Source organism: Papaver somniferum, chromosome 4 (assembly GCF_003573695.1).
Source record: "Papaver somniferum cultivar HN1 chromosome 4, ASM357369v1, whole genome shotgun sequence".
Lineage (NCBI taxonomy): Eukaryota > Viridiplantae > Streptophyta > Magnoliopsida > Ranunculales > Papaveraceae > Papaver > Papaver somniferum.
The window spans coordinates 17,091,101-17,104,455 of record NC_039361.1 but is presented as its reverse complement, the minus strand read 5'-3'; the positions used below and the strand labels follow the sequence as shown (position 1 = coordinate 17,104,455).

General features: G+C 37.2%; 1 non-coding gene and 1 pseudogene across 1 annotated transcript; one reads left to right on the top strand and one right to left on the bottom strand.

The window, feature by feature from the left end:
* Positions 1–326: 326 nt before the first annotated feature.
* On the top strand, positions 327–532 carry LOC113276771 (annotated as a pseudogene).
* Positions 533–2,035: 1,503 nt separating this feature from the next.
* Positions 2,036–2,138, bottom strand: LOC113276951. The gene has a single exon (XR_003324734.1). It is a non-coding gene; the product is annotated as a U6 spliceosomal RNA (small nuclear RNA).
* Between the last annotated feature and the right edge of the window lie 11,217 nt (positions 2,139–13,355).

Sequence of the window (13,355 nt, the reverse complement as noted above, 5' to 3'; positions counted from 1 at the left end):
CAATCTTTCATCACCATACATTCAGATTATTCTGTCCGAGACTACACCATAGCTAGCTTCACACCTTATAGAAGAATATAGATAGTTCTACTAACTCATGGGATCATCAAGAACTACAAATATTGTTCATAGATTAGCAAATTCAAAGTGTAAAGCAAATTGGAATCCCTCTTTTAAGGCATAAATTCTCTCCATTGGTCTTTGACCAACAATGTCATCTTGTAACAAGGTGGTGAGAAAAAGGTCTAGTCCCACATAGACTAGTTAAAGCATAGGAATGGAAACAAGACAATGTAAAAGGAGAACTCGAAAGCTAGAGACAAAGCATACCTTTCTCGGCCTTTTGGCTAAGATCAAGTGTAGTATCTGTTCTTATCAGTTTAATATCTGATATGTGAGCCATCGGCTCACACGATATTAAATTAATTAAATTAATTTTTTTCATGGGGAGTTCCCATCACAGCAGCTTCCTGCTCGGGTTCTCATGCGTCGCCTTTGCGTTGCACTACTGCAATGGCCTGGCGCACCCCTACCAATTCTAAATATTAAACATTCAGGGTTCGCTTTTGTGTTTCATTTTGTATTTGTGTCCAGTCTGCACTTTCAACCATGACTAATTAGCATCTCAAGTCCAATTTTTGTGTACAAGGAGAAATGGCCACGTCTGGATAGAAGGAATTGGTTGAATCTGGTTAGCCACAGTAGTATCCAGATTCAAGGAAACTGCATAAGGATTTTAAAGCACTGCCCAGAATAGAAGTTGCTAGGAACGGCATGAAGAACCTCAACTGGTTTTCTTAGATTTTTAGCCTGTAATGCAGCTTTTTCGGATCATTTTTTTTTTTTTTTACAATTTTCGTTTTGACATAGTGTAACAAGTTAGCATAAGCATGATAAAAAAATTGAAGATAGTGACAACTCCGTGTTAGTGGATAGCTAGAACATTTAAGTCCTTGCAAAGGTCTTGAGCTGGAGCGTGTGACCAGTTACTTTCAATCCAAGTGCTGACTGACATTTTGCTGTTTGTAAAAATCTTAACCAGAATGTTGTATCCCTTGTTTTTTAGGGTGATTCTTTCTCGGAAGATCTAGAGATCAAATGATTCGAGACGCAAACGGAGAAATAGATGGGTGCTTGTGAAGCGGTGCCTGGGTTAATTAAGCGTCGAGGCATTGATAAAGAGCCTTCCACGCATGCCCAACGATTTTATCTCACAACAGGAAGAAGCAAAATATCCCATTTGTGGTAGAGAACCGAAAAGGAGTTTTCCCATTTGACGACTTATGGAGAATATAGAAAATGCACTTAATAATGTAGCATTCTTAAAGGCTTTAATGATTTAGCACGGCAATAACATGAGTCCCTCACCAATATACCGTTCCACCTGACTTCAATTCCGTTTGTTCTTACCGAATCCAAACCAAAACCATGTTGCTGACAAGTGATGACTCTATTTTCTTTCTCCAAAGGCCGCTTAATGTATAGTATTGTGATTCATAACAGTCGCTTAGATTGCTTAATAATTGTTGTAAAGAGAATTCTTTAGACAAGTTTGTGTTCGTCTTTAGGGAAAAAAAAACACTCCACTCCAGGGTCCAAGTAACTTGGATCAGATATCTTGAAACCATCTGAACCAAAAAGTCCAAATAATCTGTTAGTAAAAAAAAAAACCTCTAGGAATAGTTCATGTTCTAATTCCAAATAAAAAAAAGATAAAAAACAATTAATTTTTTTTGGTAAGATCCGTCAAAGCGGGTAGCATTAACCAGATTTGTGGTAGTAGGTAAGCTCGAAAGCTCGAAAGTGTTGGAATTGCCTGAAGTATATTTGGTTCATCTGTTGCTACGAAGTATAAAAGTTTTATGAAGAATATGATAAAGAAAGGTTTACTCAGTATTTAGAGAGTGTTAAGAAAAGAGAGACAGAGATTGCTGCAGGTGCATTGTTACCTCATGACATCGTTGCTTCTTTGGATGATGAGGAGGAATATAAAGACGGTGATTGTAATCTTGTGGAGCGGGAAAAAAGAAATCAAAATAATTTGAATCATTTCTCGGTTTGTGCGTGTCATCCTTGCGCATGGGCCATGCTAATCTTATCTGTATCGTTCCAATTTTATTGGATGTCCCCGAAGGGACAAGCTTAAAGAGAAGCTCAGGCTATTTAAAACGATCTCCCTCTTGTAATAATAATACAGGAAGTGTGGGACTAAAGCAAGCAAAGCCCATCACGCACAGATACTCAACACGCACTAGTTACGGTTTCTAAATTCCTTCTTAAAAACGGTTAAGAGTTCGAATCTCTCTGGTCACAACTTTCTACGACCCTGATACTATATTTCAGACTTCCTTGCCTAAACCTTAACGTCGGGTACATGTTTTCTTTCCATCACTTAAAATCTAGCACAACACTATGTTCTTTCTTTCTTTGTTTCTTTATAGTGGACTAAAATTCAGAAGTACAGGAACCATATACGAGAATCAAGTAAGGGTTGTGTAAGGGGACGACATCAGAATCTGACCTGAACTTGAAGTACTTGCTTTCTCCCCTTTTTACTGATCCTTCCTATGACTTGGACTAGCAAATACGTACATGGAAATTGATCCTTGGTTCCAATTACCCACAAGCAGGTTCTTGATTTGTGCTTGAAAATCTTTTTCTGCTTCCGACCAAAGTTGTCTGCCCTCTTCTTTTTCATATGAAAAAAATAAATACCCTTCTCAGCATTTCCACTCTTACTTTCAACTGTTTAACTACAACATGTAAATCCTACAGGAGAGGTGTAATGAAAAACGCCAGTTGAGAACTTGAGGTGTACATTTTTGTCGCCCAAGAAAACTTTCCCTTGATCTCATCATGAATTTGAATTTGAGCATACAATCACATATAGATGATGCAACTACATTGAAAATGACCCTTCTGGTTCCGCAAAATTTACATCTGCCTACAACCTGCCTGACCATCTTATTTTTTGTGTTCAACTATACTGTAGTGATTACCCTTTGGGCAAAATTTAAATGGGTAAATTATTTTTTTTTTGCTTCACCTTATCCAATGACTATTGCTAGCGAGACAAGAAACAAGCAGAAGAAGAAGAAAATTGCGTACTTATCATGATCTCTTGCTGAAACTAGATTATAACCTATCTAACCATGAACATGATTAAGGGGAGGAAAATGTAATTCATTCAACTTATATCAAGTTAGACGAAACTTGATAGTCTGCTATACTTGTGCCTAAAATGTTACAGTCATTTGATATACTCGTGCCTAAAATGTTCGCAGTCGCACAAAAAGAAACCTCAAAAGTTGTGTTTTACATCAATAGTCATTAGATATTCTTATGCCTAAAACTGACGCAATCGCACTAAAAAAAACACTCAAATGTTCTGTTTTAACAAAAGAAAGGAGAGACAAAGAGAATTTATAAATTTCTAAGAAAAAGTATTACTGCAATGTAAAAAGGTCATGAATCTTACTCTTACAACAATGATGCGGTAAGATGAGGAAACCGTGGTTGGTAGATGGATCTCCATGGCACTGGAATGATGCAATTCATCACCCACATGAGGAGCATGCATCATACACAAGTCTGAATTCAAATTAAATTGAATCTCAAATCAACAAAGCTAATCTTTAAGCCCCTATAATTGCTAGGTGGATCAATCAACTTATCAACAATATCTATTGTAGCTTGCTGCGTATGAAATATGTGCTTGCAACTAGAATTTCAGGAATTGTAGGTATGAAATATGTTTCCAATAATAGTTACTCCTCGTTTAGGGTTTTGACGACTAGTAGACATAACTGCAAGCATCTGCATCACAATAACCTCAGCTATTTAGAGACAATTTTAACAAAAACCCCTAAATTCATTGATAAAAAAAGCTAAACCAAACCTAAAGAAGAATCAAAACCATTGAGAAAAAAGTTCGCATCATTAACTTCTTTCAAATCGGTAAAACCTAATTGAGTATCATGAATCAAAATAATACCTAGGTATTGCTCTTGTGGAAGATAATAAGAAGTATGGAAGAAAATTTCATACTTCATTGATCTTGTGAACAATATTTGTATTGAATTTCAACTAAGCAGCTAACTTTCCATCTCTTTTTTTTTCTTTGTTCTTCTCGGTGGACTAACTTTTTTCTTTTGAAGCATGCATATTATTAAAAGGAATTAGATTACAATTTGTCGTGAAATAAAATGTGACTAATAAAAGATGGGATTGCCTGGTCCCATATTTTGGTTGAACAATTTCCTGTTTGGCTTCCATCTGCTGCATGATTGGCCATTCCATCAGCTGCTTGATTTCCTTACCTGTAGTTGTGTTGAATAGCAGCTTGTGGGATCTGTCGGAGTCTACTTTTTATTTCTTCAATCATTTCTGCTATGTGCCAAGGTGGAGGGATAGAGGAAGTTATGAAACGCATAAGGTTTTCTGAGTCTGTTTCAAAGAGAACTCTTGTCCATTGCCTTTCTGTTGCTATTCTTCTGGCTAATAGGAGAGCCCAAGTTTCTGCAGTTAATGCAGTCGGCATTCCCAGTGGCTGAGCTAGAGCTATTAAAGTTCTTGCGTCGGAGTCTCTGCGGATGAATCCTGCTCCCGCAAATCCTGGGTGACCTCTGGCTGCTCCGTCTGTGTTAATCTTGATCAAGTTGATGTTTGGAATGGACCATCCCACCGATATTGTTGATATCCTTTTATCTCTAATTGGGTGGTTAAATATCGGTGTATCTCCTGGAATGATTGGTGGAGAAGAGTGTATAGCCCCGTAGTATTCTTGTTGCAGTTTTTGTGCCCAAGCTAGGATTTCTTCTGAAGTTGTTTGCTTTTGTTGGTATATTAGATCATTTCTAGCCAGCCATAATGTCCAAAATAAAAAGCAAAACGAGGAGATTGTAGTTGTTGATGCTGGTTGTTGAAGGATTTGAGATATGGTTTTTTGAGGTGTTAAGGTGAAAGTTGGGGTGGGGTTGGAGGATGATGAACGTGTCATACGATTGAATAAGATGTTCCACGAATTGGTTGTCGTTGGACAATGAATTAGAAGGCGATTTGTTGATTCTGGATCCGTGTTACATCTCGGGCAAATATCTGAGTTGGTTAAATGGATGTGATGTAGAATAGCGAAGGTTGGTAGTCCTTCATTGATGGCTTTCCACAAGAAAAGCCGAATTTTTGGTGGACATGGTAATGTCCATAGAAATTTGGTGGGTGGTAAAGTGATTTGAATTGGTTGACCTTGGGTTAGACATTTGTATCCTGAAGAGGTAGTGTAGTTTCCAGATTTTGAGTGTGGCCAGATAATTTTATCTTGTGGGTTGTTTTGGGGAAGGTGGATGTTTATGATCGTTTGGATTATAGGATTGGGTAGGGTGCTCAGATTTTCATGATTCCAGGAGTGGGATATTGGATCAATGATATCTGCTACCATTCGTATTGGGTAGCATTGTGTAGGATCTAGATTTGTTGAGTGTGGAATCCAATTGGCTTCTATTGGGGTTGATAATCCATTTCCAATACAATGAAATATTAGATGTTGCATGGTAGGGACAATTGAAGCTAGTTGTCTCCATTGAGGACTGGCGGAAGAGGGTATAGATTGAATGCCTTGTAGAATTGGTTGTTGATCAAGATATTTTGTACTGAAGAGACTTACGCAGATAGAGTTAGGTTGATCATGTATATTCCAGATTCTCTTCATGAGAAGTGCCTTGTTATGATCACTGCTCTTTCTTATTCCTAATCCTCCTTCAGATATAGGTTTTGTTACCTTGTCCCATCCTATAGGGTGGAGTTTTCTAGTTGTTGAGTCGTGTCCCCAGAAAAAATCTCTGGTTATACGATCTATTTGTTTGTGGATATTGCTGGGTACGTTTTGTGTTTGCATGATGTAATTTGATGTGGGAATTAGGGAGGTTTTGATTAGAGTGAGTCTTCCGTCCGGGCTTAGGTATTTTGTCATCCATCCTTTAACTTTTCTGGCTAAGCTCTGTAAGATTGGAGCGAAAGTTTGGTTGGATGTCCTTTCGTGTTTGAATAGTACTCCAAGATAGGTTGGAGGTTTTGGTGTAGCCGGCATATTGAATAATTGTTAGAGTTCGTTTATCTTTATTGGGTCTAGGTTTGGGTGATGGATGATTACTGATTTGGTGGTATTGATTACTTGTCCTGCAGAAGTGCTATAGGATTGGAGGAGGGTTTTTAGGTGTTGATTACTCTGATCCAAAGATTTGTATGTGATCAGTAGATCATCCGCATACATTAAATGAATAATTGGTGGTGCTTTTTTTGATATGTTAATTCCTTGAACTAAATTTTGGTTCTGAAGGTTTCCTAGGTTTGTAGATAGAATTTCAGCACATATGATGAAAATATAGGAAGAAAGTGGGTCCCCTTGTCTAATACCTCTACTTGGGTTGATGTATCCATGGAGCGTACCGTTTACGTTGATCGAGTATGTAACTGAAGTGATGCATATCATAATGTATTCTACAAAGGTTGGCGGAAATCCAAGTTTTGTAAAAGAAGTTCTGATGAATCCCCAATCTAGGTTGTCATAGGCGTTCTGGATGTCTAATTTGAGAGCTATTTTTGGATCTTTGGAACGATTTGAGGTTCTAATATGATGGAAGAGTTCTCCAGCAATTGCTATATTGTCATGTATTGATCTTTGTGGAACAAAAGCACTTTGGTAAGGGCTTATTAAAAAGGTTAGAAGGGGTCTAATTCAGTTGATTAAAATTTTTGAAATGATTTTTTATGTGACGTTACATAGTCATATGGGTCTGAATTGTGAAGGTTTTGACGGATGGTCGACTTTAGGTATAAGTGTTATGTTTGTGTGATTCATGAGAGGATGCATACTTAAGTTATTACAAAAGATCTGAACCATTGTTATCAATTGGGTATGAGTTGTTTCCCAGAAAATTTTAAAAAACTTACTTGTATACCCATCTGGACCTGGAGCACTTTCAGAATTTATTGAGAAGAGGGTTTGTTTGATTTCCGTTGTAGTTACTTCCTTCATAAGTAGATCCGATTATCTGAGAGTTAATCTTGGTCTGATATTTTTAAAGAGATCTTCATCTATCATTGTAGGTGGTGTCGTACACTGTTGAGTGTAGTGATCTAGAATGAGCTGAACAATGTCTTATTTTTTGTCAATCCAATTGTTTTGTGGGTCTTGTAGTTGTTGTATATTGTTACAGCTTCTGTGAATGGTAGCTTTAGTGTGGAAAAAGGTTGTGTTGAGATCTCCTGATTGTAGCCATTGAATTATAGATCTTTGTTGCCAGTATGTTGCATGACATTGTAGTAACTGCACATGTTCTAATCTTAGCTGTTTTTCTTGAATCAACCAATATTCCAGGTCTGATCCCGTTTGGGTCGCACATTGATGTTGAGCGTGTTTTATCTTGGTTGTTGATTTCTTGATCATGGTTGGTAAGTGGCCAAAAGTTTTTTTGTTCCATTCTAGGAGAGTTTGTCCGGTTGTTATGAGTTTGAGTTGGAGGTCGAGGGTAGGTTCACTATCTTGTTGTTGCTCACAAGCCGATTCAACTACTTGTCTGAGTTGTGGGTGAGAAAGCCAAAGGTGCTCAAATTTGTAATTTTTTGTTCCCCGCCAGTCCATTGCCTTTTCTTGTAATAGTATTGGTGCGTGATCAGATGCTATTCTTGGAAGATGAGTAACTGCTGCATGCGGATTTGCTGTTCTCCAATGTTGGGTTGCCATAGCTCTATCTAGCCTTTCTAGAATGTTATCTTGCCCCATTTAGAGTGAGTAGAGGTTGAGATTGAGCATATGTTACTTGTCTTCCTCCTTTTTTTTGGATTTATCTAAAAGGTCATTGAGATCTCCTAGTAAAAGCCAAGGTATGGATGGGTTGATGTTTTCAAAGATTGTTGGAAATTCTTTCCAAAGAATTTTCCTTGTATCGGGATGCGGTGGGCCATAGATGCCTATGCAGAACCATAGTTGTTCTGGAGATGGTGGGGTAACTTTAGTATGGATGTAGTTTTGAGAATGGAATAATATTTGGATATTTAGGTTATCTTCCCACATTAAGCATAGTCCGCCTCGTCTTCCAATTTTTGGTACAGTAAACCAGTTATTGAATTGAAGGTTTTGTGATAAGTCTTCTTATGTGTTGCTGGTTAGCTAAAGTTTCAGAGAGAAATAATATGTTAGGTTTGTGTAGAGAGACCAATCCTTTTAAATGCTGAATAGATGATGGGAGGTTTATTCCTTGACAATTCCAAGCTAGGATAGTCATTGTGAGGTTAAGATTACTAGTTTAAGTGGTCTTTTCTGGGTAGAATGGGAAGATTAGGTTGGAAAGAGTGGAAATTTTAGGTGGCTTGCAAGGATGAGGCCTGCAGAAGTAAACAAAATAAGATGTTCCTAGTAACAGATAGAACCTGAGGAAGTTGGACACAGTAGATTTAGACAACAAATTAGAGTATAAGAACAAGTTAACAGGTTTAAAAGAGAAGAGGTAGGTGAAAGCATATAAGGATTTCAATCAGGATTTGAATAGAATTCTAAGATCAAGAGGTCACTTAAGGGAGAAGCAAAGAAGGTAATTTCAAACTATAGATAAATTGAAAGTTACTAAAAAGAAGTCAAATTCTAAAAGCAACAGGAGGTAACAAACAATTGGGACTAGGTTGCAGAAAGGAGGAATGAAGTTAAATGTAAGCAGTAGTAATGGGGGTCTTTTTAAAATAGGGGATTAAGTGAAAGTCAGTTTAGTACAAAATCAATTTAAGTTCTTAGGATATTCCGTTAATAATCAGTGTCGGTGCAATTGAAATCAGAAATGGAAAGAAAGGCAGAGATAACAAAAACATCAGTTAACAGGTAGCTCTAAAGTAAGCAACTAGACAACATGTCAGAACATGTTTAGAAAGAGGTTAGTGCTATTTCAGCGTTTGCTTAGTGCAAGGTCAGTGCTAGTTCAATGCTAATTTAACGAGAGTTATTGCAAGTTCAAAAGGAATTGAGGTAACTATTAGTGACAGATCAAAACAAGTTCAACAAAAAGCTAGGAATTAAGTTAACATGGCTGAGTAGTTAACAAAGATTTCACCAACAAGTGCTTAAGCAGAAGCAGATAATATTACGTTTAAAGTAAAGTCAGTGCTGGATTAGTTCAAACAGATCAGTGCAATATCAGAACAGATCAGTGCAGATACTAAATAGATTAGATAAAGGAAAATAGTTGAATAACAGGGCAAGATTAAACCAGAAAGCAGTTTAGAGGAATATTATTGATGCAGTTATATACAATTGAAACCAGCAAATTAAGGCGAAACACAGTGTAGCTAAATCTGTAGTAGATAATTAGAATGTTAAAAATTTACTGAGTCGAATTGGCATTCAGATAAAGAGATAAGAATTAAGTTAATCGAATTCAGCAATTAACATAAGTCTCAAAAACAAGTGCGAAAGCAGACAGAAGTTCAGTGCCGGTTCAGTGGAAGATAAGTGCTAGTTCAGTGCAGATTCAGTGTAATGTTAATACTAGTTCAGTTCTGTTCAGAGAGAGTTCAGAGCAGGTTTAGTGCAACAGCAGATCGGTAAAATGTCAGTGCTAGTTTAGTGTTAGTTCAGTGTCAGGTCAGAGCAAAATTAGTGTAGCAGCAGATCAGAGCAAGAAAGAGCATCTAAATCTAGAATAACAACAAATAAGAAGATTATATACTACTAATTTACATATAAAGTAGATGCATAAACAAGACATATATATATGGGATGACACTAAGAAAGCAAGCAGAACTGTGGATATCCAAAGCAAAAAACGCCTGTTCGACCTAGGTACTACAAGATATGACTAGCAAGCATATTATACATATATAGATGGGTTATTGACAGAGTGAACCAAAAATTTAAGTGATATGAGGGATATCCACCGGCCCTTGAATGTTTCTTTTTTGCTTTGGGTGTGTCTGATCTTGAAAAGATGTCGGTGTGTTCATTCAGTATTGGCTGAATGTGATGTCTGAGTGGATGGCTGTGTACAACATTCTCCAATGGAAGTAGTGTTGAAGGTGCAGATAATGGAACTGACAGTTGGCGCCGAAATTGATTGATCTATAGTATCAGGCCTGAATCTTTTAGCCGGCCAGTAGATATTAATCCATTGATCATAGTCTTCAGAAGTGACTAATCTTGAAAATTCTGGACCTGATGAAGACCCAATGCCAGCGCTGTTAAGGAAAGATTGCTACTCCGGGTTGAGTCTTTTTATGGCTGGGCTTCTTAAGTCGGAGTCTGATATGACCTCTGAATCCTCTATGTCAGATACCAGGAAGATGGATGGACTGAAAGGCTGCTGAACATCATCAGGTTGCGATCGTGGTAAAGAGACAAGTTCATTGGTTGGGCCTTCAGGAAAGCTGTTTTCTTCAACTAACCAAGCTTCAGCAATGGTTCTTGCAGAATCTGAGGTGGAGTCTGAATGGAAACCTTCTTGTTGATACCACTCTCCATCGAAAAATGATATAGTTGACTTGTTTTGTTCAGAGGAAGCATTGGAGCCAAAAGGGTATGAGCCCTAGTCACTCCAATCAGGATCTGGATCTTCAAAATCTACATTGTGGATCATTTCTTCATAGTAATCATCATCATATTGTGGTTCAATAAATGGTCCAAGAGCATGCAGATTGGGATGAAGAGGAACTGGTGAAGGAGCTTGAGGAATCATATGTTGGTGGTTGAGTAAGTACACATCAATGCAGTCTTGTTGTTCATGTCCTACTCTGTGATAGAAGCTGCAAAACAATCTGGGTAGCTCTTGATAAACAAAATCTATCCAGTTAGTGCTCATTCTATCATTAGGAGCATAAGTACCAAACGACAGAGGTTGAGAAATATCCATTCTGACCCTTATTTTAATTGAGTTGTAACCATTGTAATGGTGAATAGGATCATCAAAAGCAATTAGCTCTCCAAAAACTTTAGTGTTTTCCTTGACATTAATGATTCTAGACTGCTCAGGGTAAAGTTTGTGAAGGGTTAACTCAAAAATCTCAGAGGTGATTTCAAAGTTTTCAGGAAGCACAAAGAAGGTACAAGGTTGAAATAAGAAAGTATTCCCATAAATCACCCTAGTTCCTTGCCTAATAACATTAAACATCTCAAGACTAGATTCAAACTTAATTAGATAAAAGCCTCTACCAATCTTGCTAACAGGAATCTCACAAAGCAGCTTCCATCTATATTTTAAAGCATTTCTTAAAAAGAAAGAGTTTTTGTTCATTTTTGTTAAAAAACAACCAACCAACTGAGTTTTCCATTGAACAACAGGAATATAGGAATTTCTTGCATGAAAACCAAGAAATATATTGAAAGAAATACCTCTAGAGTCTCTGCTAGACATACTGCTAACAACATGAGGAAAAAGAAACAAAACTAAAGCAAGAGAACATAGACAAGTATTTATGGAGAAGAAAGAGATAAAGATGAAGGTGAAAGGGATTTGCTGAGTAGTATTTATAGGAGAATTGAGCAAATAGAAATCTTTTTTTTAAAAGATAATATGAAATTGATCAATAATTTTTGGTTTGTGATGATTAGGTTTTGCAGAAAACATGGAGTTGCAATTGAAAAGATGAAATTGGTTACAGCTAGAAAAGGCTCAGAACCACCTGGATAAATCTCGTGTTGCCACTTCAAAATTCTTCTCTGCAATTGTGTAAATAAAATTGATCCTGAGAAGACAGCAATGACATTAGGGTTGAACAGTGCTTCCTTGGAACTTGTAATGAAGACCCGCCGTAAAGAGGACCCGCTTCAACATAAAAGAGAAAGGAGAACACCCAGTAGCAAAATCGTCGAAGTGATGGAATCATAGAAAATTAAGATAGCAAGTTAGATTCAGAAAGAATCCATCAAATCAGTTAAAATCAATCCTCTTAATTTATCATCTGGAAACCAATTGACGAAAAATTCCATTGAGATGACCACAACACAAAGAATTAGCGTAAAAACAAGAGCACTCATATTAGGTTTAGGGTAAACACCAACGATAATCAGACCACCCCCAAAACTTATTGACTACATCGTGTAAGGGCCGGTGGATAAAAAGGTTTATCTGATAAGAATAGGAATAATCATGGTAGATGGTTTGGGAATTAGGGTTGCAGGTGATAGAGCTTTTGCAATTTTAAAAATGAAAAAAACTATCGACCAATTTTTTTTTGTTCGTGGTTGGTCGGTGGACTAACTGATATGCTTGGTGGACTAAATCGATGAACTTGGTGGACTAAACTAAATTTGTTATTTTGGATAAGGGTGAAATTCTAACTTGGTGAGGTTTTTCCAGAAAAAAGGGGGGCTACAGCCAGGTTTAGTCAACCTGTGCTTCCGCCCCCGGTTTTCGAAGGAAAATACGAGTAAGTCTCGAGTTATAATGCTTTTAACATGATACACTTTCTTATTTAAATCATTTTGAAAAGTTTTTTTTTTTTGAGTAAAAAAGGATATGTATTAAAAGAAAAAGATATGTACAATAAAATACATGAAGGAGCAAAGAAGCTCATAAACCTAGAATGAAGTCGAAATCACAATTATCTCATCGACATCACTTCTTCCCATTGGAAAAGAATTTGACCCATTGAGTAGTTCTTAAAAGCATCTGTATTAGAACTCCACATGCAAATATGTAGCTGCACAACCGTAATCAACTCAGTCTTTGATTTAGCCCTCCTTCCATGAAATATAATATTCCTTTCCAGCCAAAGCTCCCAGAAAATTGTGAAAGGAATAAGGTGCCAAACCACTTGAATTTCTTCGAAACTCCATGTAGTCGCCAGTTCTGTAAACAGTTTGTCAAGCTAGCATTCATAACCCATTTCACCTGTACCGAATTAGTGAAGAAATCCCAAAGGTTTTTCTCCCAACTGCAGTGTAAGAAGAGATGATCTTGTGTCTCTATCTGACTATCACAAAGTAAGCAAAGCAAAGAACTCACAGTGACACCCCTGTGCTATAAAATCCATCTTGTTGGAACTGAACTATGCAGCGCAACCCATAATAGAAACAACACCTTTGGAGGAGCATGCTTGCTAACGACAATTTTCTCGAACTCCCAATCCTCTTCTGCCTCATTCAGTTTGTTGTACAGCGCCTTAACATTGCATTCACCCTCAACCACATCCTCTTCATCCTGTAACAAAGTTACTTCTCGCAAACCATGTTTGATCTCCAGCAGATCAATACGTTTTGCAACATTAAGTTCTCTGACAAATTCAAAACTCCAAACCCTACCTTTCATATCAGCCATTGTTGCGTATTTGTGTCTGCTTAACCTATACAGCCTAGGGTATTTATCTTTTAAAGCTCT